The sequence below is a fragment of the Cibotium barometz genome, chromosome 53, assembly GCF_041138505.1.
Source record: "Cibotium barometz isolate CiBa-2024 chromosome 53, ASM4113850v1, whole genome shotgun sequence".
In the NCBI taxonomy this organism is placed as follows: domain Eukaryota; kingdom Viridiplantae; phylum Streptophyta; class Polypodiopsida; order Cyatheales; family Cibotiaceae; genus Cibotium; species Cibotium barometz.
Genome location: NC_141098.1, coordinates 28,928,064 through 28,955,780, shown reverse-complemented (window position 1 = coordinate 28,955,780; position 27,717 = coordinate 28,928,064).

Genomic DNA, 27,717 nt, shown 5'->3' with positions numbered 1-27,717 from the left:
TGCGGCTTTTAAGCTTAAAATGGCAAGAGCTCGATACGCACAGAATGATGGCAAAACAGAGGGAAATTGATAATTTGAATATGTTACGACCACGTGGCAAGGAAATAGAAACATTTAGAGATGCCATGGATAACATAGGGATTGGAATGACAGAAGCAAGGATACCAACCCTAGAACCCATAAATGAGGAACCCAAGGCTGAGGAAGACCTTGAAATGCAAGAAGAAGTAAACGATCAACCTAGGGCATCTGCAAGAGAAGAGGATCGGCTCTACACAAGGGAGGAAATAAATGAAATGATTAATAATCCCACATTCTTGCAGAGCATGGAACTCTTAATTCAACAAAGGTAGGCTGAGGCTGCTAAATGAAGAGCCACGCAATGAGGAATTGCCCAAACCCAACCATAGACTCGGATTGGATAGAAGGACCTATGCAAGAAGAGGATGAGGTCTAGGTAGGGGGGATAGCTCCTCGGAGGCCAATAGTGGATCTCTATGCATATATAAATACGGCCACAAGGGTGGATTTGTTGAATATGGTTGTGAAAATGGGAAGAGGCATGGTTAGGGAACTGGGCATTGCCCTTGAATCCAAACCATCTCTGATGAAACTGCACATCATTTCGAAACTTATGCAAAAGTTCTCAGGAGATGGGGACCCAATCCAACACCTAGAGATCTTTGAGTCAATGGAAACCTGTGGATCGGTGAATTATGTGACCATGATACATTCCTTTCCTCTAACTCTATAAGGAAAGGCCCACCAGTGGTATCAAACCCTAAAGCCCGAGGGGACAAAGTCAATTTCACTCGGTTTAAGAATGTGTTCATACCAAGTTTCACTCAAAGTGGTGATAGATGGAGTCCTGTGGCTCAGCTCCATAATATCAAGCAGAAAGAAAATGAATCCATGATGAGGGATTATGTTTCTTGACTCAAGCACCTAAACTCAAGATGCAAATTGAGGGAAGGGCTAACTAATGATTAGTTATTGCCCTATTTTCGAAGAGGAGTACGAGTGGCATATGACGCATGATTATTTGGTGTTAGCCCACCGACTACTCTGGATACTTGTTGTAAGTTGGCTATCGAGTACGAAGATAACATGCTTGAGTTGCCACAGCGAGAAGATGCCAAGAAGGCATCTTTGGTAGTAGTAACATCATGAGTCTCTAGTCATCAACTCGCGGGACCTAAAAACAAGCAAGTTGGCAACATGACAATTGAAGAACTCAATACTACCATCTTGGAGAAGCTAAAAACAAGGGATGGGAGGGAAGCATTAGGGAATGCCCATCTCTACACTCGAAGAGAATTAATTTGGTGCTCAATCTGTAGATAAAATCATACGAGCAATGATGTCCTCACCTAAGACTGACGTAGTTACTCTATTGTGCTCATTTGTCAAAGACTAAGGAACCATGATATTGCCATGTGCATATACTCGAGGATCCAACCTTTAGCACAATTGCCCGCACCTAGAGCGCCATTAGCTTTACCAGCACCACACCAATGCAACCCACTGTTGCTATTTTATCAAGAGGAATGTTCAGGATGCAAGATATGGTGCCATTACCCCACCACAGGTTCTACCACCACAACCACCACAAGCCAAGATTAACCAGGTGTTGAACCCTTGGAAGAGGGAAAAGCTATGCGCGCAGTAGAAGAAGTGAATAATGACTACTACGAGGAATAACCTGAGATCACACCAGAGTATTATGTCCTACAAAATAGCACACCAGTACCAATGTTCAGACCATGGTATAATGGAAGGGAAAAGACATAAGATCGACTATGAGAAGGGGACCCATAGAATGTTTCCATTGTAATGGACCTCATCGAGTAGTGGAGTGTCCTTTAAAAAATGTAGCTAATGCTGGTCAACCTCAGCCGATAGCAGCACAGACCAACACCATGCAGACTCTTTTTTGTGTTAAATGTGGTGTTGATCATCTGATCAAGGACTACCCTTATCACATCAATAGTAATGCTTAACATCTAACCATGCCATCATTAGGACTATTAGTGTGCAACCTAGAAATATCACGCCACAGTAAATGTCCTAACACGCGCACAAGAGAAATAGGTGGACAAAGGGAAAAACCCAAAAGGTATTACAACCTGTAAGGCTGGGAGAAGGAGAAGAACAAAAAAGGTGGGCAAGGGTGACACCTTGGTTGTAATTCAGGATGGATTTGAGGAAGATACCACTGACACCAGCTCCACCCAGTCAGAGGAAGGAGATGATCTATTCATGAAACCGGATGAGCAGGAACATGGAATCGTAAAAGAGAGACCCCAGTGACCCCCAAGGGTGTTGGAAAATATTTGAATGCGGGAGGAGGAAATAAGAAAGCTTGAAGAAGCTAAGTTCCTTGTAGTAGAGGAGTGTCAACGCAACCATGAAGAAGAAGCTAAGTTCCTTGTAGTAGAGGAGTGCCAACGCAACCATGAAGCCGAATTGAGGGGGCTAACAAGGCTAGGCATACATTGTATCCATGGAAGGAGTTGCTAAGAGAAAGAAAGTTAGATGTGCCTACTCCAATTCCGGAAGAGTATGAGGAAGGGACTCATAGTGATCTGATGGCAAGGATGTTTGTAGAGGCAGATCAAGAATTGTCGACCCATTCATTCCCTAGGATTGAGTATGAGACAAATACGTGGAAGGAGACTTCACTTTCCAGAGAACCCAGAGATATAGGCAGTATCTCAGCAATATTGTCCACAACTATCAAAATTCCACTTAGACCATTACTACGCAACACGCTAGCATTGTGGGTAGATGTCAAGGATTGGGTAGAAGGAAGAATAAACCCAATGACCACTATAGAGGAGCGACAGACACCTCTAGCTAAGAAAAACCTAGTACCTAAGGAAAGGGAAGCACTTAGATTCATCCAAATACTTGTCAACCAATTGGGAAGGTATTATGAAGGTGTTGACATGAATGCCACAATTCCAATCCACCATAATGGATAGCAAGCACTTGCTATCATGGATGAAGGTGTGGGTGTGAGCATTATCACCAAGCAATGTTGGGAAAATTGGGGAAAACTGGAGTTAGAAAGAGCAGACCTAATCGTTAAGATGGCAGATGGAATATCCTCAAGGCCAATGGGATTATTGAAACATGTTAAGCTTCAGGTCTTTTCAATCCGTTACCATCATGCATTTGTTGTAATGGACTTTCTTTGCCAACCAGATTCATATGATTTTATCTTGGGAAGACCCTTCATGAGGGAAGCCAAGGTGGTGCATGATTGGGCATTAGACCAAGTATATATATGAAAGGATTTGCAAATTTTGAAGATCGATCTCCATACGTAGAAGGCACACCCCATGGAAGGGAAATTATTTGGAGATGATTCGGTCACACGATTCGGTCACACAACAGAACAAACCACATCCTTAAATCTGTCAACCAATTAAAGAACACTCACGTGAAGAGAAAGAGAACAAGATGTACGCGTCGCTTCCACCTCCGTACTTTAGTGAAAACTAGATGCATGTACTTACCACCATAGATGTGTTGCCCCCAGAGGAACAAAGTATGTTGAATCAGGAACCATTCCCACTACATCAGTACACATGTTGAATGTGCAACTCATGGAAGAGGAAATAGAGGATGAAGCCTCAAACACAAAAGTGCCTAGGCCGCAAGGTCGCAAACACCTCAGGAAGTGGTAGAAACAAAAGAGGTATACCACTCAACACAATGCTCTATTGCAAAGTAAACCCACAGATGCCCAATGGCTAAGATATCTCGAGGTCACTAAGATGCATGATGAGTTCTCTAAGAACCGGGGTGGTGGAGGAGTTGAGTAAGATCACCTTGGAAGGGAAATGAGAAGATAAATCTACTCTTCAAGAGCTTGATCTGCCTAAACTTACTAAGGCTGGAAGAAGGAAACAAAACAAGGCTTTGGTTTGAAGCCGAGAGCAAGAGGCAAGGAAGATGATGGCTCAAAAAGAGGATGATGATACGACAAGCCTAGAGCCAGAACATTTCAAAACTTACACCATTGATGAGTGGAAAGTAGTCCAACTGATGACCAAAAGAGTAAAGGAGAATGGCCATTCCATGTCTTACGATGGACCAGTAGATGGACCAATAGAAGTTAAAGAGGTAGACATGTTGAGCCATGGGAGGATTCCAAACCTATCTACATTGCTAATGATTTGACTGCTATTGAAGAAAAGGAGCTCATTGCTCTCTTGAAAGAGTTCAAGGATTGTTTTGCTTGGAAGTATATACTGAAATGAAGGATGTACCACCCGAGGTGGTTCAACACACTATTCCAATCATGGAGGGATCAAGACCATCCAGGTGCAGAAACCTTACCAGATGAATCCTAAATACGTAACTATTATAAAGGAGGAAATTGATAAACTCATAGAGCTGAGGATTTCATTTACAAGATTGAGCACACAGATTGGCTATCACCAATCGTGATCGTGCCAAAAAAGAATGGGAAGCTAAATACGTAAGCTAAATACGTAGCTATTGTAAAGGAGAAAATTGATAAACTCATAGCTGCGGATTTCATCTATATGAGATTGAGCATATAGATTGGTTATCACCAATCGTGATCGTCCAAAAAAGAATGGGAAGCTAAGACTATGTGTTGATCTCAAAAAGGTCAATGTAGCTACTAGGAAAGATCGCTACCCATTACCATATATGGAGCATGTATTAGAATGGGTAGAAGGTGACGAAGCCTACTTCTTCTTAGACAGTTTTTTGGGATACAACCAAGTGTCCATTGCACCAGAGCACCAACACAAGATGGCCTTTAACAAAATGTGAGGGACCTATGATTATAAGGTTATGACTTTTAGCCTCACTAATGCCCCTGCAACATTCCAATGAGATTGATGTGCACGGCTTTTAAGGACTACTTGTGCAAAAGTGGCTTGAGGTATTCATTGACAATCTTTGTGTAGACTCATGATGGACTGAATATCTGGCTTGCTTAAAGAAGGTGTTTGAGAGATGTTGATTGTATTGCGTATCCTTAAACCCTTTAAAATGCCAATTTTGGGCCAAGCAATCATCACCTTATTATCCACAGGCAAATGGCCAAGCTGAGAGCACTACCAAGATCCTATGTGCTATCTTGACCAAGACCTTAGAGGACAGTCGAATAGATTGGGAGCACAAGTTGGCAGCGTTATGGGAGGCCTATCGTACGTCGTATAAGGTAGCGAATGGGATATACTCCCTTTCTTCTAGCTTATGGCATTGATGTGGTAATGTAATCTAAAATACAAAGAACTTGAAAAAGGGGACCTTGTCCTAGTGTATGGTGTTGGAAACACCACGAAAAAGAAATTGAAATACCAAGGGTTAGGACCCTTTAGAGTGTCTGAGATCACCCCGCAAGGGTCAGCAGTCAGAATCGAGACTATTGATGGGCTAGAAATGGAGGGTTATCACAACGGGGAGTAAGTTGAAAAAGTATAATTGGCCCCTAACCCAAGAAATTCTCGCATAAGAGCATCTTTTGAAACAAAAGAAACAACTAGAAAAAGAAAAATTAGACAATCTCAAGTGGAATCCAAGGCAAGGGTCAGTCTGAATTGAGACTATCGATGGGGTAGAAATGGAGGGTTATATTAGCGAAAGCAAGCTGAAAAAGTATTGTAGGCCCCTAACCCAAGAAATTCTCGCACAAGTGTATCTTTTGAAACAAAAGAAACAACCAGAAAAAGAAAAAATTATACAAGCTCAAGTGGAAGCCAAGGCAAGGGTCAGTTAGAATCGGGACTATAGATGGGGTAGAAATAGAGGGTTATATCAATGAAAGCAAGTTAAAAAAGTATTACGGATGCCTAACCCAAGAAATTCTCACACAAGAGCATCTTTTGAAATAAAAGAAATATCTAGAAAAAGAAAAAATCAGACAAGCTCAAGTGGAAGCCAAGGCAAGGGAAGCCAAAATAAAACAAAAACTCCAGGGAAGAACACTACATGTGTAAACATGGCTTCGCTCACATTGCTCAAAGATGATGACCTAGATATTGAACTTGAATGCTTGAGTGTACATGTATCTACAAAGGGTATTCAAACAAAGAGCATTGCATTGATTGATACGAGATAAAGTTACAACTTGATTTCCTATGAATCTTGGGTAGCGCTGGACAAACCCCACCTAGAGGCAACTAATGCCCATGTTCATAGTATGCATCTTTCAATTATGCAAACCATGGGGTTTCTAAATGTTACTATCTCCATCCTTGCTTGGGAAGGTATTTGTTATGCCTGTAGGTACAATGGAAGAAGAGATGATACTAGAAAGGTCTTGGATTTGCACCACCAACTATATCATCCAATGGGAGGAAAGGAATGTGCAACTCCACCATGGCAATGAACCCCTGACCATCCCATTATGGATTCCCTTGAATAAAGGAAAGAAAGAAATTGAATGCAACATGGGGTATGGAGAATCCATGGAAAAGGCATCGACCTCTTACAAACCTCACCACTTAAGAGGACCGACGCAAAAGCACTATATATATCTAGCAAGGAAACAATGGATTTCCAAGTCCCAGCTCAAAGCATAAGGCTATTATGATAATGTCAACACCTCAGGGGTGTCAAGGCAGCACAATAGGGATACATGCAAGGGCCAAGGGAACCAGACCATGGATAAGAAGCAGCACCCAGACAAGCCCGAGCACCATTAAGCATTCAAAAGAGGTGGGTAAGGAAAGACATGCTAGCCACCTAGGGATACTATCAAGGAGCCGCACAAGTATGGGTACCAAGGGACAACAAAAAATCCAGTGTGGGGTTTACCTCCAAAAGAAAAGACGAGAGCCAGAGGCACAAGTAGTGTGAGACCCGTGCCCTCTCTGCGCATCGAACTTTAGAGTGCTAGCAGCAGAAGTAGCAACCTCACGCGCAGGGTAGAGCTTCCCACTCGGGGCCTTGCCCACGAATGTCCGGGCAAGGGACTAGTCTCGCGGCTCTTCTAAAATGAAACCCAAAAAAAACTTTCCTCGCCCAGAAAGCATAGGTGATTCCTCCATGGAAAATCTTCTAACGGGGTCAAGAGCCTAGGCTATCCTTCACTCGGATGACCGACTTGAAGGAGGAACAATCTTTATACTTGATTCATAGAAACCAACGCTTTTTTCCCCCTTAAGTGAGGCACAACCGTTGATTTGATCTCTTAAAACAGATTGACCAGGTTTCTAAGCTAATGATCGCATCTTAAACGAACTCCTACTGAGATTACCTTATAAAATTTCCACCGTTCCAGCCTAACCCCATCCAATCCCATGAGTTAGCCAACTTCCCAACCACTGTACTTGGTGGAATATTCAGTTTTACTCACACACTTATATATGAAATGCCGTTCTTAACTTTAGCTTTCAAAAACAGTAACGCATGCACACCTCGTTCGCACACACTCCTCTTTCAAAAACATGAAAGAGTAACCAAATATCACATCAATACATTGATTACAAAATATCATAACTCAAAAATAATCCAGTTCCATTGCTTTCCAATCAAGTGTCATCTGGACTCGGCTAGTCAACCAATGAGATCCAGTTTCATAGTTTCTAGTTTACTTAAATATATACATAGTACACCGATCCAACTCCTTGAAATCTCCCTCGAATACACTGGGTGTCCTGGGTGATCGCGAGCCCGGCACCGTCTGGTTACCCTCTAGGATCCTCCTTAGGTGTCCTAGCTCTTCATGCAGAGGTCGCTTCGTCGATCCCTTGCCCATTGCACATCGGGAGTGCACCATTTTTAACCATACTGAGGTTGGTCAAGACCTTGGCAGGCTTTACCACGTGAGAGATGTTCTTCACTGACTCCCCGTCGGCTGTTGCAACGTAAACTCTCCTTAGATTAAACAATAAACCAAATGCTTCGTCCAACATTCTGGCATAAGACAGTCCTAAAAAAAAAGAGTTTCTATGCAAGTAGGATTTTTCCATTGAGTTTGTTTTCATCTCACGAAAAGCTATTTCACGAGAAAACATCTCTAGTATTGGTTTCAAAGAACCTTTCATTCAAAACCCAGACTTCCTCAATGAAAATCACGAATCTTGTATCTTGAGCGATCCATCCACTATCAAATACAAATCAAAACAAATTTCTAACTTATTTGTAGACGATTTCAGGTCTTAGGGGAAACTTCTCTAAATAAGACAGGTATCCGTTCTTCGTACTGAAGAAATGGGAATGGTCATAAGTTTTTGGCTGAATTTACGATTCAAGAGATGGGCAGGCATCTTATTGTCCCACCTTTCTTAAGTGGTCATGGTCTAGCACTAAAATGCTTGAATTTATTCCTAGATTTATTTCTTATTTCTATATTGGAAAAATTTTGCCATAACCTAGCTGTATTTAGGATAGTTTTTTAATTTAAATTCAATAATCAAGAAACTTGAAAATAAGTATTCGTACTTATAGCTAATATCAAAAACAAGAATTTCTCTCTTTTTCCTTTTCCAAGGAATTGCATAAACATAAATTCCTAAAATTTATATAAAAATAGACATGAGAATTTCCTGTAGATATTTCTCCATTTATCTCATAAAATAAATGTGAATTCTAATCGCATGGATAAACATCTAATAATATGAAAATTCATTCTACTTTGGATATAAAAGAACTATAAATAAAATAATGGAATTTAAACATGGATATTTCTTTTCTAAATTATCCTTCAATAAATATGCATGCATCATTTCACTAAATATTCGCATGAAAATATTTTTAAACATTCTCTTTTCCATTTAAAACCTAGGCATCAACATGCCATAAATATATACATAGAAATATGATGAAACATTCTCTTTTCATGCTAAAATTAATTATGCATATTTATATTAAAAATGTGATGAAACTTCCTCTTTTTGATATAAAAATATTCGAGTATAGATATACCATGAATATACACATGAAAATATGTTCATACAACTACTTTTGAGATCTAAAAATGTCTAGGCATAAGCATACCATGAATATATATACATAAGAATACATTCACACATCCTCTTTTGTCATCTAGATAATTATTCATACACATGCATGAATATAATTATGGAATTATAACAAAAATTCCTCTTTTGACATCTAAACACTTATGCATACACATACTATGAATGTATAAAAATATATTGAAAATCCTTCTTTTAGCATTAGAATATTTATGCATAAACATATATAAATATTTATACATAAAAATATCATGAAACTTCCTCTTTTAGCATTAGAATATTTATGCATAAACATAAATGCATCTAAACATCTTGTTTATTTAATAAAAATATTCAAATATAACTTCCAATAGATATATAAATGTTATCATAAGCTGTCTTTCATCATAAAATGAATAAATATAAGATTTCTTATCATAAAAATAAGCTTAAATGAATTCACCTCATTCTAAGTAGGTTAAAAAACATAAAAATGTTTAAACTTCATCTCTAGCTTGATAAGCTTAGAGTTTAGGGTAAGAAAATGAGATTAGAATTGAGGTTTAACCCTCCAAGAAGGATTTAACCATAAGAAGTGAGTATTCCTTCGTAAAGGAGTGAATATAAATCATAAACAATACACTTAAGCATAGGAGATTAACATTACTTCATCTAAACAACAACATAAATCATAAACAATACACTTAAGCATAGGAGATTAACATTACTTCATCTAAACAACAACATAAATCAAGAAGGGCATGGTTTTAAGAAGAAACCATGAGATAAAATGCTTCCCAAGCATGTAGAGAGCTTGGGAAGGAGATTAACATCTAAAGAAGAGAGTAAACATCTATTTTAAACAACCATGAAAAAGAAGGGAGAACCACGGCTTGCCATGTTTCCAAACATGAAAAGAGGAGAAGATGGAGTAGATAACATTGTTTAGGGTTACCTCAAAGAGTGAGGGAGTCTTCAAGCTTCAATGGAAGAACTCCAAGAGTGAGGGAAGCTTGAGATGAAGAGGTTTGGAAACCAAAATTAGGGTTAGGGTGAGCTCCAAAGCTTCCACAAGAGGGAGAGCAAGGAGGAAATGAAAATAAGCCTAGAAAAATTTTTACACTAAAATCTCACAAGGAGGGCTCTCTATTTATAGGTGAGGGTGGCCTCCAACCAAGCCCAACTGGGATCTAGAGGCTTCCAGCTTCAGTTTGGGCCAAATTGGACAAGATTTAGATTAGTTATGCCCACTTTTTGATCTAGCTTGGAAGAGGAGAGATGAGAGATGAAATATCCCATGCTTTTGGAGTATTTTTGAATAAAAAAATGGGGGTTTGATGGGACTTCTAGGTGCCTAAGAGGAGCTCTCTTCCCACTCCACTGAGGTGTCAAAAGGCCTCCAAAAAGTCTCATTTACATATCAGAAACTCATGATTATGAAATCTCCACCTCATGTGAGCCTTTCTTTACTATTTTTTTGAGATTACCCAAATTTTTTCTATTTTTATTTTAAATCCCATTTTCCCATTTGTTGGAATAAGAATATCACATTTTTAAATTCAAAATAATTTAATAAGGCTTAGAACTTTGAATTAGGGGTCTTCTTGGTTCACCCACCATCCAAAACTAATGCAACTTAGAAAATTCAGACTAAAATTATGTTTCAGAGGATCACTTCCTATTGGCTTGGAAGAAAATACTTATCCAAAAATATTTCAAATTTTTATTACCTCTCTCTAGAATATTTTCTCTACTAGGCCAAAAATAAGGGGAAACAATATCTTTTTACATTCTTAAAAGGGGATGATTACTGGGGGACTGAAAGGAGAACTTACACTTCTTTAGGAGCTGGGGAGGAATCTTACATCCTCTCCCATTTGAAAAATGCGAGATGCCCTCATCTCGTAAGCTGGGGATAATCCTTTACTAGTTCATCTTTTTTTTCCCAAGTGTGAGACCCCTGCCCCCTCTACGGGCCTCCTGCCGGGGCGGCGGAAGCGGCGTCGGCCTCCCGCGCGGGGCACGAGCGATTCCGCCATGGGAAAATCTTCTAACGGGGGAATTACTCTATTAAGTCAAAATCTTAACTAGTTAAACTGATCTGACCAAACCTGAAGTCACATGGTCAGATCAAGAAGAGACTTGCACTTGGTCTATGGAATCACCGCTTTTTTTTCCATTTACGAGGCACAGCTGTTGATCCCCTCCCACCACAGAACAAGGTCTTCTCAGGTTTTAATTTAATTAACGTAACTAATCGTATCTAGTTGTTTCACAGGAATCCTCTGATCCAGCCTATGGGTTAGCCAACCACCCGACCACTGTATTGGTGGGATCTCTTTATAAAGATTAGGTTGTGTTTTTACCCGGGTACCGAGGAAAAGAGTTCCCAGGCCCCCTAGCCGGCGATTTATGCAAAATTTAAGGTAGGCATGCCACGTATACACCCAATATGAAATTGCCATTTATAATAGATTCGACTGGCTTTAAAACAATCCTTCAATAGAAATCATTATATTTCTGATCATCATTTTTAAAATTCCGAGTCCATTGTATTACAAAATGTGTCCTCTGGACTCTCTGTTGAAGACAGCTGGCCAACCAACGAGATCCAGTATCAAAATTTGGTTCCAAAAATCTTTCCTTTTAGTCCATCCGAAATCTTCCTCGACGTACGCATGGGTGTCCTAGCAACCCCGCGGGCCCGTGCATTGCCTGGTCAGAACCCTCTAGGATCCTCCTTAGGTATCCTAGCACTTCACCCCGCTAGCTGTTTCAACGAACCTCCTCTTAGTAAAACATATGCCAAATGCTTCCTCCAGCATTTTGGCGTAAAACAGTCCTTTAAATGAAAAACAAAGGTTCCAATGCAAGTAAAATTCCCAGTTTGAGATTGGTTCCACAAAACCCTTTTCTCCATAATTCTCGGTTTCATTAATGAGGATCCTTGATTTATCATGAGGGTAATCTACCCATCATTTTGTCTGTTTGTCCAACTAGATTCTTGGTGAGTTCGGTCAAAGGAAAAACTAGTTTAGTTCCGGTCGTCTATTCTTTGTGTTTAGGGACTGGAATTGGTCACGAAGTTTTTGCTTGATTTAGATCAAGAGATGGACAAGTAGGTTTACTGTCCGTCCCTCTCGTAGTCTAACCAAATTCGGTTTAGTTCTAACAAGGATTCCCTTCAGATAAACATCTAGTTTTGGGTAAATATCAATTTAGTGATTTTACCAATTAAAATATCCAAGATATTCTTTCTGCCACATAATTTCTCGACCTTAATTCATTAGGTAGAATTATGGTGGAAATTCATCATTTTGACCCTAAAAATTAATTCAAATCCATCTTTTCTTAAATATCATATTTTTTTCTTTTAACTAAATACCATTTACCTATTTTTTTGAATAAACTTAAAATCCCTCTTTTCCAATTATCATGGGAAACTCCTCTTTTACCATAAATTAAATCTATCTAAAATTCTCTTAAAAATTACATAAAATATCCATCAATTCCATTAAACTAGAAATTTCACTTTTCTCATTCAAATGATTGAATTTCAAATATGGTGGGAATTCCTCTTTCATCATTCAAATTTATCTACGCAAAAAGATAAATTTAACTAAATTTTCTCTTAAAAATTAAATAAAATTCTCCATTAATTCCTTTACACTAGAAATTCCACTTTTCTCATTTAAATGGTTGAATTCCAATTATGGTGGGAATTCCTCTTTTATCATTTAAATTTATCTATGCAAAAAGATAAATTTAACTAAATTTTCTCTAAAAATTAAATAAAACTCTCCATTAATTTCTTTACACTAGAAATTCCACTTTTCTCATTTAAATGGTTAAATTTCAATTATGGTGGGAATTCCTCTTTCATCATTTAAATTTATCTATGCAAAAAGATAAATTTAACTAAATTTTCTCTTAAAAATTAAATAAAAATCTCCATTAATTCCTTTACACTAGAAATTCCACTTTTCTTATTTAGAATGGTTGAATTCCAATTATAGTGAGAATTCCTCTTTCATCATTTAAATTTATCTATGCAAAAAGATAAATTTAACTAAATTTTCTCTTAAAAATTAAATAGAAATCTCCATTAATTCCTTTACACTAGAAATTCCACTTTTCTCATTTAAATGGTTGAATTCCAATTATGGTGGGAATTCCTCTTTCATCATTTAAATTTATCTATGCAAAAAGATAAATTTAACTAAATTTTCTCTTAAAAATTAAATAGAAATCTCCATTAATTTCTTTACACTAGAAATTCCACTTTTCTCATTTAAATGGTTGAATTCCAATTATGGTGGGAATTCCGCTTTCATCATTTAAATTTATCTATGTAAAAAGATAAATTTAACTAATTTTTCTCTTAAAAAATAAATAAAAATCTCCATTAATTCCTTTACACTAGAAATTCCACTTTTCTCATTTAAATGGTTAAATTCCAATTATGGTGGAAATTTTTCTTTCATCATTTAAATTTATCTATGCAAAAAGATAAATTTAACTAAAATCTTTCTTTAATTTTTAAATAAAATATACATTATTTTAGTATTTCAATTTTTCTCTTACTTCATTGGAATACATGGATTTCTATTGTCATGAGAATTTCTCTTTTATCATAAAAATGAATTACTAGAAATTTCTCTTTTTTCTAATTAAATATTTAAGCATAAACATTATAATTAAAATTTCCATGGTTATGATGAGAATTATTCAATTAATCTAGGATGATTAATCCTAGAATATGGTAGGAAGTCCTCTTTTCATATTATGAATGAAAAAGATTTATGTGTTAATTTTTGAGAAATTTTACCATAGCTCCGCTGCTATTATTGATAATTTTCAATAATTTTGAAAGCATAAAGTTTTAATAATATAACATGATAGAATAAATATCATTAGGATCAATATCCAATTGTGGACTTGATTCCTAAGTTTCTCATAAATTAAGTAGCATAAAAGCATTAAAAAGCCACTTCTTTGGCCTCTAATTTGACAAGCATAGAAATTACTTTTAGATTTAAGAATTGCTTCATGAGAAGCATCATTTGAATATAGAATAGGTCAGAGGAATGACCATTCTTTGGGGGAGAGAGAAATATGCTTAAAAAACATTTTAATTTAAGCATAAATGTAAAATTTATAAGATTTATCACTAAAATTCATTAGAGAGTTCCAATTGCATTAAAGAGCCATTCAATTGAATGCTTCTCAAGCTTGAGAGGGTTTGAGAAGTGAGAAACATTTTGAGATTAAGAAAAAAGACCATAAACCACACTTTACCTCTTAATTTGCTTGATTCTTTAGTCAATGGAGAGGCCCCCAACCAATCAATTGGTTTGGTATGTTGATGAAGACTCCAAGGAAAGTTGAGAGAGAAGCTCCAATCTCTTCAATTTGTAGAGGATTTTTAGGGGATAATAGAAAATAAGCTTATCTTAGAGTAATACCAGCATAGTTTAGTTCACAGATGAGAATACAAAAGAATGAGGGTCTATTTATAGGTGAGGGAGGCCACTAACTGAGTCCAACTAAGTTCTAGAATTTTTCAGCTTCAGTTTTTGGCTGAATTTGGACAAGATTTGGACCAGTTTGGCTCCCTTTTTGATTTGGTTTGATCCAGGAGAGAGGAGAGATAAAAATATTCTATTATTTTTGAGTTTAAAACTCCTCCATACATGTGAAATAGGCACCTCCTTGAGGGCCCCCCTTTTCCTTACCAAGGTGTCAAAAATGAATGATTACTCCAAAATATCTCATTTTTTAGTAATATTTCATAATTTTTAACTAATAAATCTTGTACTCAGTCAACTCTTCATCTTATGTGGGAATTTACTCATTTTTGGGTATTTTCTTTTATTCATTGGATTTATCTTATCTCAACACTTGGATTAATCTTATTGGTCCACAGGAACCTTAATTGGACCATAATTCAAAATTTTCAGAAAATCTTGACCCTTAGGCTAAGGTCTTCTAAATCATTTTTAATTAATTCCAATTGCACCTTGGAAAATTTATTTTGATTTTCTGTTTCAGGGAAACATATTTTTTGATATTTATAGAATTTATATGTCTAAAAATATCCCAATATTGAATTACCACTCTCTAGAAATTTTTATCTCACTAGGTAAAACAAGGAAAAATAATATTTTCTTGTATTCAGAAACAGGGAATGATTACAGGGTAATGAAGTAAAGGCTTATTCAATATTCAGGCTGAGGAGAGGAATCTTACACCAGTGGTGTCCTCTAAAGGGTAGAACTTCCACTTGACCAAAAATTCTCTAAGAACTCTATTCCTGAGAGCCTTCTCTTGAACATCTAGAATTTCTTCGGGTTGGTGTTCCATCTAACCTTGAGTCGGAAAAGTTAACTGCTCATCATCAAGCACATGACTCTGGCTATGTACATACTTTTTAAGCAAACTGACATGAAACACATTATGTACCTTCATATGCAGAAGAAGTTCATAGGCTAGATCTCCTACTTTCTTCGTAAATGACGTACGGTCCATAGTATCTAGGAGATAGCTTCTTATACTTCCCTAGAGATAAAGAACTTCTTTTGGGTTGTACTCGAATGAAGACCATATCTGATTCTTCAAACATTCTATCCGTTCTCTTCTTATCATAGCATACTGCTTCTGTCTATCCTAGGCTACCTGAATATCCTTACGGATTGACTACATCTGCTGCTCCATATCATCTAGCATCTATTTGGACATCTTGACCCTGATCAATGGGTCGGACCAATTTAATGGTGTAAGGCAATCTTGTCCGTATATAGAGCTTTGAAAGGGCTCATCCCGATACTTCGGTGATAAGAGGCATTATAGGTAAATTCAACTAGATGCAAGTAGCTTAACCACTTCTTGGGTTCTCTGCCGTAGCGTGACCAAAGGATATCTTCTATCACTTGGTTCACTCTTTCTGTCTAGCCATCTATCTTGGGAGGATAGGCTGTACTGAGATCTAGGAAAGTTCCCACTGCTTTGAAGAATGTAGTCCAGAACCTTGACATAAACTTAGGATCTCGATCGCTCACTATCCTTTTGGGTAATCCATGCAACTTGAAAATCTCTTTGAGGAAGACTCTGGCAACATCTACTGCAGTGTAGGTTTCTTTTATGGAATCAGATGGGCAACCTTGGTTAGTCTGTCAACTATCACAAAAATGGAGTTGTAACCTGATTGCACTGATGGTGGTAATCTAGTAACAAAATCCATACTGACACATTCCCACTTCATCTGTGGAATGTCTAAGGGATGCAACTTTCCTGGCATCTTAACTCTCTCCACCTTGACTCTTTGACATACTAAACATTGACGCACATGATTAAGTACATCCTTTTTGAGTCTTGGCCAAAAGAAACTCTTCTTTACAGACATGTAGGTCTTTATGAAACCTGGATGTCCAGCTATCGGGCTATCATGGGCTTCTCTCAGAATTTTACCCTTTGTTCCCTCATCATTGGGAATGCATAGTCAATTATTGTAATACATGCATCCATCGTCCAATCTGTACCCATGAACTCGACTCATCTCCTGAGGAGTCTTGCTTTCCTACATAAGTAGGGTAACAATAGGGGCAAAGAAATTATCCTGCATGATCTTCTCTCTTGCTTCACTGAACTAACGGATTTGACACCAATGTTACTGCAAGCAAGGAGGCTTTCCTACTGAGCGCATCTGCTACCACATTTTCCTTCCTTGGCTGGTACTTAATCTCAAAATCAAATTCTTGTAAGGTCTGCATCCACCTTCTTTGATGCATGTTGAGATCCTTTTGAGTGAAGATCCACTTAAGACTTTGATGATCTGTCATCAAGGTGAATCTCTATCCCAAGAGATAATGTCTCCAACAGCTTTAGAGCATAAACTACTGAGAGTAACTCCAACTCATGGAGAGCATAATTTTTCTCATGTGGCGTGAGCTTTTTTGGGTTCATAGGCTACTGCATGTCCTTCCTGCATGAGTACACCTCCTAAGGCAAGGCCACTAGCATCTGTTTACTACTTCAAAGGGTATGGAAAAATGTAGCAATTTAAGAATAGGGTTGGTTACTAAGGCAGCCTTCAGCTTATCAAAAGCACTTTGACATGAAGCCGTCCACTGAAATGGGTTTTTTTTTCTTGAGAAGTTTGGTCAAAGGAGATGCTGTTTGAGCATAGCTGGGTATAAAGATTCGATACCACCCAGTTAATCCTAAGAATCTCTTTCACCATCTTGGGCTTTGGCCAATCTACGACTGCTTGGATTTTAGCGCGGTCAGGAGAAATTCCATCCTTATATACTATGAATCCCAAATAATTAACAACACGATCTATTGAGAAGTTACATTTACTCTTCTTTGCAAAGAGTTTGTGCTCTCTTAAGATCTGTAAGGCTTTACATACATGACCTTCATGATCTGCTGCATTCTTAGAGTATATCAGAATGTCATCAAAGAAGACAAGAACAAAATCATCCAAGTATTCTTTGAGAATATCCTGCATGAGGCGATTAAATGTGGCTGGGACATTTGTTAATTCAAATGGCATGACTGTAAATTCATAATGCCCATAGCGAGTATTGAAGGCTATCTTTGGATATCTTGATCCTTGATTTTGATCTAGTAATATTCAGATTTGAGATCTATCTTTTGGTGAAGATCTGGGCTCCACTTAATCGATCCAAAAGCTCATCAATCCTAGCGATAGGATACTTATTCTTGACTGATTTAATCCTCTATAATCAATACAAAGTCTTAACGTTCCATCTTTCTGTTTCTGAAAGAGAATGGGCACACCCCAAGGTGAAACACTGGGTCTTACAAATCCTTGCTCTAACAACTATCTTAACTACTCCTTAAGTTCTATGGCTTCTGGGTCTGGCATCTTGTATGCATGCTGGGCTAACAGGCTGAGCTCTGGGGGGTCAACTCTATCTCATGACCTACTTCACGAGTCAAGGCATCTCAGTCAGCTCTTATGGGAATACATCAGCATACTCACTTAACCACTTTGGCTCCTTAGCCTTGGATTCTTTGCCTACTGGATTCATTTTAACGACATACATGGCTTGCTTCTTTCTGAGTCCTTTCAGCAACTTAGAAGCTTTGACTAACTACAGAACTGGGGATCCAAAAATTCAAGTTCCTTGAACTTGATTCCCATGAAGGTCAAGGAAAGAGATGATTCCCTTATGACAGTGAATGAGATGGGGATCCAAAAATTCAAGTTCCTTGAACTTGATTCCCATGAAGGTCAAGGAAAGAGATGGTTCCCTTATGACAGTGAATGTCAGCCTGCTGATTCTTATGGAGCCAATCCATTCCAAGGATTCCATCATAAATTCCCAAAGGTAAGACTCTAAACTACAGTTTGTTACAGTCCCATCTAGACTAAATTGAATATGGTCTGTCTCATGGCGTGTGAAAAGAATCTTCCCACTGGCTAATTCTACTAGCATAGGTTTCCCTGCTTTTTGATCTAGGACTAACTTACGTAAGCATCTTGGGGAAATAAATGAATGCGTACTACCTGAATCAATCAAAAGCTTAAAGTGCTTACCTACTCTGCTAGAGTATGAATGACCAAGAACTGACGATTCTTCCCTTTATGTTCAATGGCGGCATGAATCCGTCCTCTTTCTTCCTCCACTACATCAGCTACTATCACGGCTCTGGCTGTTGTGCTATCTTGGGTGGAACTCTCTCTCTCTCTGGCTTCCCCAATTCTAGGAGTAGGACTTGAGACTACTTTGCACTGAGGCTGCAGGTTGAGCTAGCATTCTTCTAGGGTTGCCCTGACTTTGGCGAGAGGAACCTTGATTAGACTGATATGAAGGGGTCGGTCTCGACACTCTAGGACCTTAGCTTCCCTGGCCCATTGACATAGAAGGAGTTGGGCAATCCTTGAGCTGGTGCCCAAAACCTTGACAGCCAAAACATTTGTTCTCACTTCTAAGCTCTTTTGAAGTTCCAGAGAATGTGTTTCGAGGAAAAGGCCTTCCTTCCATTCTGAAACTTCCCATATCTTGGGGCTTGATTAGGACCTTGCTATCTCTTAGGAGGTGGAAAATTAGAAGCACTTCTCGGGGTTTGGAATCTTTTGAAAGGCGAGGGTGCTGGCTTCGGCGGGACCTTGACAACAAAGGCCTTGGCAAAATCCTTTGCCATCCGGCCATAGAAACTGGCTTAGCATTCTTCACCAAGGTATCCAAGGGTTCATTCATTCCCCGAATGAACCTGGCCCATCAGTTATTCTTCACCAAAGATGGGCGAGTATTTGAAGAGGAGAGCGAATGCCTGGTGATATTGCTCCGTAGTTTGGCTCCCCTGGGTTAGCCTAAGAAACTCATTCATCTTTGTTTCCGAGAAGCCTAGAGGACAAAATCTCAATCTGAGGTAGGCCTTGAGATCATCCCACGTCTGGGTGTTCCGATCCAAGCGGTTTGACTCACAGTGGTTCCTCCATGCTACTCTGGATGTCTCTACAATGTTTAGCCTCTGGCAAGAGCCACCTTATGTTTATCATTTTGTAACCTGTGACATCGAAGTACTCCTCCATAGCTTTGATCCACTTTTCTATGGCCTCACCTAAGTGTTCCCCTTCACCCTTGAAGGGACCTGGTTGAGATTTGTGTAGAGCTTTACGAACGTCACGAGAGATCAAGCCTATCCTCATCCACGTGAGGATCTGGTTGTCTACCACGATGCGCACGACTCATGATTCTGCCAAAAAATGATACATCGTTTCAAGATTCTAAGACTTAAGAAGTTAAAAAATAAATCCTTTAAACAAGGTAATCGTTCTACTATAGATCCATGGCATACGTCCTGAGAAAACATAACTTATTCCTTTAAACTCAATATCTGGTGCTCTGAAGCTTTCAACAAAGCTCTGATACCAACTATGAGACCCCTGCCCTCTCTGCGAATCGAACTCTAGAGTGCTAGCAACGGAAGTAGCAACCTCACGCGTAGGGTAGAGCTTCCCACTCAAGGCCTCACCCACGAATGTCCGGGCAAGGGACTAGTCCGGCGGCTCTTCCAAAACCAAACTCGGAAAAAACTTTCCTCACCCACAAAGCATAGGCGATTCCTCCATGGAAAACCTTCTAATGAAAATTTATCTAACGGGGTTAAGAGCCTAGGCTATTCTTCACTCGGATGACCGACTTGAAGGAGGAACAATCTTTATACTTGATTCATAGAAACCAACACTTTTTTCCCCCTTAAGTGAGGCACAGCCGTTGATCTGATCTCTTAAAGCGAATTGCCCAGGTTTCTAAGCTACTGATCGCATCCTAAATGAACTCATACCGAGATTACCCTTTATTATTTAATTTATAAAATTTCCACCATTCCAGCCTACCCCATCCAATCCCATGGGTTAGCTGATCACCCAACCACTGTACTTGGTGGAATATTTAGTTACTCACACACCCATAATTGAAATGCCATTCTTAACTTTAGCTTTGGAAAATAGTAATGCACGCACACCTCGTACGCACACACTCCTCTTTCAAAAACATGGAAGAGTAACCAAATATCACACCAATACATTGATTACAAAATATCATAACTAAAAAATAATCCAATTCCATTGCTTTCCAATCAAGTGTCATCTGGACTCTCCATTAAAGACCGGCTAGTCAACCAATGAGATCCAGTTTCATAGTTTCCAGTTTACTTAAATATATACATAGTACACCGATCCAACTCCTTGAAATCTCCCTCGAATACACTGGGTGTCCTGGGTAATCGTGAGCCCGGCACCGTTTGGTCAGACCCTCTAAGATCCTCCTTAGGTGTCCTAGCTCTTCATGTAGAGGTCGCTTTGTCGATCCCTTGCCCATTGCACTAGGAGTGCACCATTTTTAACCGTACCAAGGTTGGTCAAGACCTTGGCAGGCTTTACCACGACATCCTTCACTGACAGCACTGTTGCAACATAAAATCTCCTTAGATTAAACAATAAACCAAATGCTTCCTCCAACACTTTGACGTAAGATAGTCCTAAAAAGAAAATAGAGTTATTTTTCCATTCAATTTGTTTTCATCTCACGAAAAGCTATTTCACGAGAAAACATCTCTAGTATTGGTTTCACAAGACCTTTCACTCAAAACCCAGGCTTCCTCAATGAAAATCACGAATCTCGTATCTTGAGCGATCCATCCATCAAGGACAATTAAAATGAATTTCTAACTTATTTCTAGACGATTTCAGGTCTTAGGGGAAACTTCTCTAAATCAAGGCGGGTATCCCTTCTTTGTACTGAAGAAATGGGAATGGTCACAAGTCTTTGGCTGAATTTATGATTCAAGAGATGGGCAAGCATCTTACTGTCCCACCTTTCTCAAGTGGTCATGGTCTAGCACTAAAATTCTTGAATTTATTCCTAGGTTTACTTCTTATTTGTATCTTGAAATTTTTTTGCCATAACCTGGCTATATTTAGGACAGCTTTTCAATTTAAATTCAATAATCAAGAAACTTGAAAATAAGTATTCTTACTTATAGCTAATATCAAAAATAAGAATTTCTCTCTCTTTTTCCTTTCCCAAGTAATTACATAAACATAAATTCCTAGAATTTATAATTTATATAAAAATAGACATGAGAATTTCCTATAGATATTTCTCCATTTATCTCATAAAATAAATGTGAATTCTAATTGCATGGATAAACACCCAATAATATAAAAATTAATTCTACTTTGGATATAAAAGAACTATAAATAATTCTACTCATGAATAATGGAATTTAAACATGGATATTTCTTTTCTAAATTATCCTTCAATAAATATGCATGCATCATTTCATTAAAATATTCGCATGATAATATTCTTAAACATTCTCTTTTCCATTTAAAACCCACGTATCAACATGCCATAAATATATTCATGGAAATATGATGAAACATTCTCTTTTCATACTAAAATTAATTATGCATATTCATATATAAAAATGTGATGAAACTTTCTCTTTTTGATATAAAACTATACAAGTATAGATATACCATGAATATACACATGAAAATATGTTTACATAACTACTTTTGATATCTAAAAATGTCTAGGCATAAGCATACCATGAATATATATACATACGAATACATTCACACATCCTCTTTTGTCATCTAGATAATTATTCATACACATGCATGATATAATTATGGAATTATAACAAAAATTCCTCTTTTGACATCTAAACACTTATGCATACACATACTATGAATGTATAAAAATACATTGAAAATCCTTCTTTTAGCATTAGAATATTTATGCATAAACATATATAAATATTTATACATAAAAATATCATGAAACTTCCTCTTTTAGCATTAGAATATTTATGCATAAACATATATAAATATTTATACATAAAAATATCATGAAACTTCCTCTTTTAGCATTAGAATATTTATGCATAAACATAAGCATAAGAATAAACATAAATGCATCTAAACATCTTGTTTATTTAATAAAAACATTCAAATATAACTTCCAATAAATATATAAATGTTTTCATAAGCTCTCTTTCATCATAAAATGAATAAATATAAGATTTCTTATCATAAAAACAAGCTTAAATGAATTAACCTCATTCTACGTAGGATAATAAACATAAAAATGTTTAACCTTCATCTCTAGTTTGATAAGCTTAGAGTTTAGGGTAAGAAAATGAGATTAGAATTTAGGTTTAACCAAGAAGGATTTAACCATAAGAAGTGAGTATGCCTTCATAAGGAGTGAATATAAATCATAAACAATACACTTAAGCATAGGAGATTAACATTACTTCATCTAAACAACAACATAAATCAAGAAGGGCATGGTTTTAAGAAGAAACCATGGGATAAAATGCTTCCCAAGCATGATGAGAGGTTGGGAAGAAGATTAACATCTAAAGAAGAGAGTAAACATCTATTTTAAACAACAACCATGAAAAAGAAGGGAGAACCATGGCTTGCCATGTTTCCAAACATGAAAAGAAGAGAAGAGGAGTAGATAACATTGTTTAGGCTTACCTCCAAGAGTGAGGGAGTCTTCAAGCTTCAATGGAAGAGCTCCAAGAGTGAGGGAAGCTTGAGATGAAGAGGTTTGGCCAATCAAAATTAGGGCTAGGGTGAGCCCAAAAGCTTCCACAAGAGGGAGAGCAAGGAGGAAATGGAAATAAGCCTAGAAATATTTTTACACTAAAATCTCACAAGGAGGGCTCTCTATTTATAGGTGAGGGAGGCCTCCAACCAAGCCCAACTTCTAGAGGGTTTCAGCTTCAGTTGGGCTCTCTATTTATAGGTGAGGGAGGCCTCCAACCAAGCCCAACTGGGATCTAGAGGGTTTCAGCTTCAGTTGGGCCAAATTGGACAAGATTTAGACTAGTTATGCCCACTTTTTGATCTAGTTTGGAAGAGGAGAGATGAGAGATGAAATATCCCATGCTTTTGGAGTATTTTTGAATAAAAAAATGGGGGTTTGATGGGACTTCTAGGCACCTAAGAGAAGCTCTCTTCCCACTCGATTGAGGTGTCAGAAGGCCTCCAAAAAGTCTCCTTTACATATCAGAAACTCATGATTATGAAATCTCCACCTCATAAGGGAAGACAATGCCTTTTTACATTCTGAAAAGGGGATGATCACTGGGGACTGAAAGGAGAACTTACATATCTTTAGGAGCTGGGGAGGAATCTTACAAGTAGAATCAAGACCTAGCTATATCATGTGTCAAGGTAGCACCGAAATTGGTTTGGGGAGAAAGAAAACCATTCACCCAAGTAAACAAGAGAGTGCAACACCACCAACGTTACCACCAAAGAGATCAAGCGGGGCCAAGTTCTAGACAAAGGTAATGTAGAAGTGGACCCAAATGCACAAGAAAAAACATACCATCTAGGGTATCACCAATTTCATGAATAAGGGAAAGTGACCATTGCACGATGTGAAAACCTTTGCTTGGTAGCAATTCACGTCGTGAAATGGCTAGCAAGATCTAGCGAATCACATTTCACCATGTGGCATCTCTAATTAAGACGGCTGCCATGCCGATGGCTGGACCATAAAAACAAAAACCTTTTCCTTTTCTTACACTTCACTCCTATTGATCTTGAAAAATATGCATCTCAACGCTGCCGATTGTGTCCATCGCGTGCGCTTCATCAGCCCAACACTTCGCCACTTCCATTCCTTAGGTAGGAGCTCATATGCTCTCACATGTTAATGCTTCTATCGATTCTCATAATGCTTCCTTGCATGTTAAAGATTCATCAATCATGCTTTGCAACCCTGCTAAATATTTAATCAATTATCCTCATGCTTGCAATTGATTCTCGTCTTTTTTGTTTCATTGATTCTCCTCTTTTGCATCTTATAATTTTATGCACTTGATTTCTTAAGATCATAATCGCTAATGACAAATAGATCTCAAGTCATGAAATAGCAGTCTACTATTTCATGGCATGAGATCCTAACTGTGCTATTTCACGGTGAGATCCTAACTTTGCAATTTCATGGTGAAGCACCATTTCATGCCCTGAAATCCTAACTTTGCTATATTTCATGGTGAAGCACCTTTTCACGCCGTGAAATCCTAACTTTGCTATTTCACGGGGAAGTATCTTTTTACACCGTGAAATCCCAACTTTGCCATTTCAGGCTGAAGCACCATTTTACATCATGAAATGCTAACTCTGCTATTTCATGGCCACACTACGCTACTGTTGTTGCTCACCATACTAACCCACTTTCCATCATGCATACACCATCATGCATACACCCTTAGAAGATTACTTACATATTCTATTCAAAATTCACATCTTCAAACCTACCATTTCACGTCGTGAACTAGCTCGTATTTCATGTTGTGAAATGCCCTACAGACCTGTGAAACATATGGCTGAAAATAGAATTCTAACTATTTAGATGCCAGCCTCAACTTTTTGCCCCAAGAGATAACACATGTTCCGAGCAGAGGTTGACACTCTCATGATTTTATTTCAGATGGCTTCCAAATCCACAAAATAAGACTCTGACCCTGAGCACAAAGAGAACCCTGCACGGTCACTTAAGTAAGTGCCACCGGATCTCCTGCTGCAAAGAAGAAAATAAGGACAAAACAGGATCCTACCTTGGAGTCACCTGTAGTAGGAAAGGAAGGGCATTGAGGCATAAAACTTACTTATCTCGGCCCCTATGCCAAGGACTTGGACTTAGACGAGATGGTTATCCAGCAGGATGTTCTTATAGAGCAGGGGAACATTCTCTTCCAGTATCATAGCCCAGAATGTCTCAAGATTCTGGAAGATATAGATGTACAATACAAGTTGGAGAAAGTGGGCTTGGGAAGGATGGCCGAGGTACTCCCCCAAACATTCAACCAAACCCTCTATGTAGAGTACTTAAAGACATATGACAAAAATACCAAGAGAGGAACCATCACCAAGGCCGATGGATCCAAAGAGCAGATCCATATCATAGAAAATATGATTAGAGAGCCCCTTCACTTGCCACTCCAATCGCAACACATCTTCATCACATTGATCAGGTGCCTGTGGAGGATGTTGAAGAAGCTCTCCTACAATTTTAACGGGGTGGGTAGAGTATGACAACATCAAGGGAGAAGTGGATGAGAGAGCCTGCCTCCATGATTATGTAAATCAAGTCGGGGTGGACAGGTACAACTGCATACCCCTTCATCACAAGATAGCCCGGGTGCATGAGGAGAAAGAAGATGATTGGGCTTGGTACCAACACAAGGAAATGGAGCACTACATCAAATCTCACCAATCAAAGGTTTGCAACCCCTACCTCCTCACCAAAATTCTAAGCCATGCAAGTGACATTCCGATACCAACAGAGCATCAAGAATAGACTGTCTCACAAGTTCAGTGTGTGGTGATGCCGAATTCAGCACAACTACAAGCAAAACTACAGTTAGGGCGGCAAGTTGTCCTTAAGGACACAAAAGAGCTCATGAAGGAGATATCCAGAGGCTCCAAGGATGGAAAGAAGCAAGACAAACCAAAACATATGAGAGGCAACCTTATAGATCCCTCTAGAAAGCCAGTTAACCAGGCACCAGGTTGCCAAGGAAGCCAAAGACAGGAGGAAGACATAGCCAAGGACATCGCAGACTATAACGCAGCCCTGGAAGTCCAAGAAGTTCCCCTGTAGGTGACAACAACAATAGATGCCAAATTAGGTGTAGAAACCATTAGCTTCACCAAACAATTATCCTTGGGGATAGGGAAACAAGAAATCCTAGAATCTATACTCTTGTTATGGGCCACCACATCTCCCAAGAGGGAACTCCACACAACCTCAAATGGGAGAAGCAATAGACAAAAATCGTTGGGTACTTACCTATGCTTCGAGTCACATCCCTTGAGGCACCCCAAGCTCGCTTTGGAAGCTCTACTCCTTCAAACTCCACCTCCATGTTGTCACCACGAAGTCGCTTTCACCACAAATGCAAGGCAATCAACCTCTCACTCTCTCACACACATGCATGTATGAAAGAGGCACATGTACTAGAGCACACACACACACTCTCTCTCTCTCTTTCAAGACAAAGCACAAGAGTTCTCATAGCACAAAGGGGGATTGTATCGTTTCATTATGAGAATTGCCTTTTATACAACTGGCCCTTATTCACACTTGGGCACCCAAAACTTACTAATTAAGACCTTGGGTGGCCAGTATCTCAATACAACTTTTATAGTGCCTTTACATGACACTTATTAATGTCCTCAATTGGAGGAGCATCTTTGTTAATCCAAAATGGGATTAACATCCCCCCTACTTTATGTAGGTTCTGTCTTACTGAGGTCGAAAGACCTGGTCATCGAACTCATGTTTGTAGAAGATCCAATGTGATTGAAGTTTTTCAGGGTTCTTCTGAATGCTAAGTGTAAAGTCTAGAACCCAGTGTCCACCATGTCTTCAAATGTGATGTGCATGTAGCCGAAAGACACCGTAGGCGATGATAATGCATCATCATGTCTCTTTCATTGGGGCCTATGTTCATGTCAAAGCAAAGCTCTTCTGCTTTCAAATCCATCATACCTTTCCCTTGGTTGATCGATAAGGACTACGATCAACTTTAGGAACAATGTATGGATTAGGAATTCGACGCCAAGCTCGTATCCATGTGAGTATTTGTTATTGTTGGCTTGTAATATCTGGGAAGGTAGATGGTCAAAATTGTGAAAAATTGTAGCAGACATGAGAATCCCTTCACTTTGTATCCTCAAATTGGACTAGAGTGAGCCGTTGTTTGATGGGCACATAGAGCAGATCCACTCTTTGGGTTGGCAGGGAACATTGGTACTACTAATGACTATATTCAGGGATCGTCAGATATTCCTTTCGCCAATCCGGTTGTATACCAAAATCCTCAATGTGGGGATTGGTATCATCTTTGTTGATGGCTGTGTAGCCTCCCCTAGATGTGCCTTGCACCACCTACGAAAATAGTAGCCAATCATGAAGGTGACAATCCGGATTTCCAGTAGGTCTACTAGGTGGGGGTTTGCCAACTTTGTGTGCTTAGCCACGTTCTCCCATAATGTGCCTTCTCCCTCGATTGGTACAACTCCTCTAAATCTGGCATTGGTGCATGGAGAGAGTAAGGCACATAAGGCTGCCTTCTTGATTCCATCGCAGAGTAAGCATCGAGCATGATCCTTCGGGTGGGTTCAAATGGTGTGATTTGCATTAACACCTTGACCATGAGATTTGACTTTAAAAGTGGGTTTCTTGCTCTGATGAAC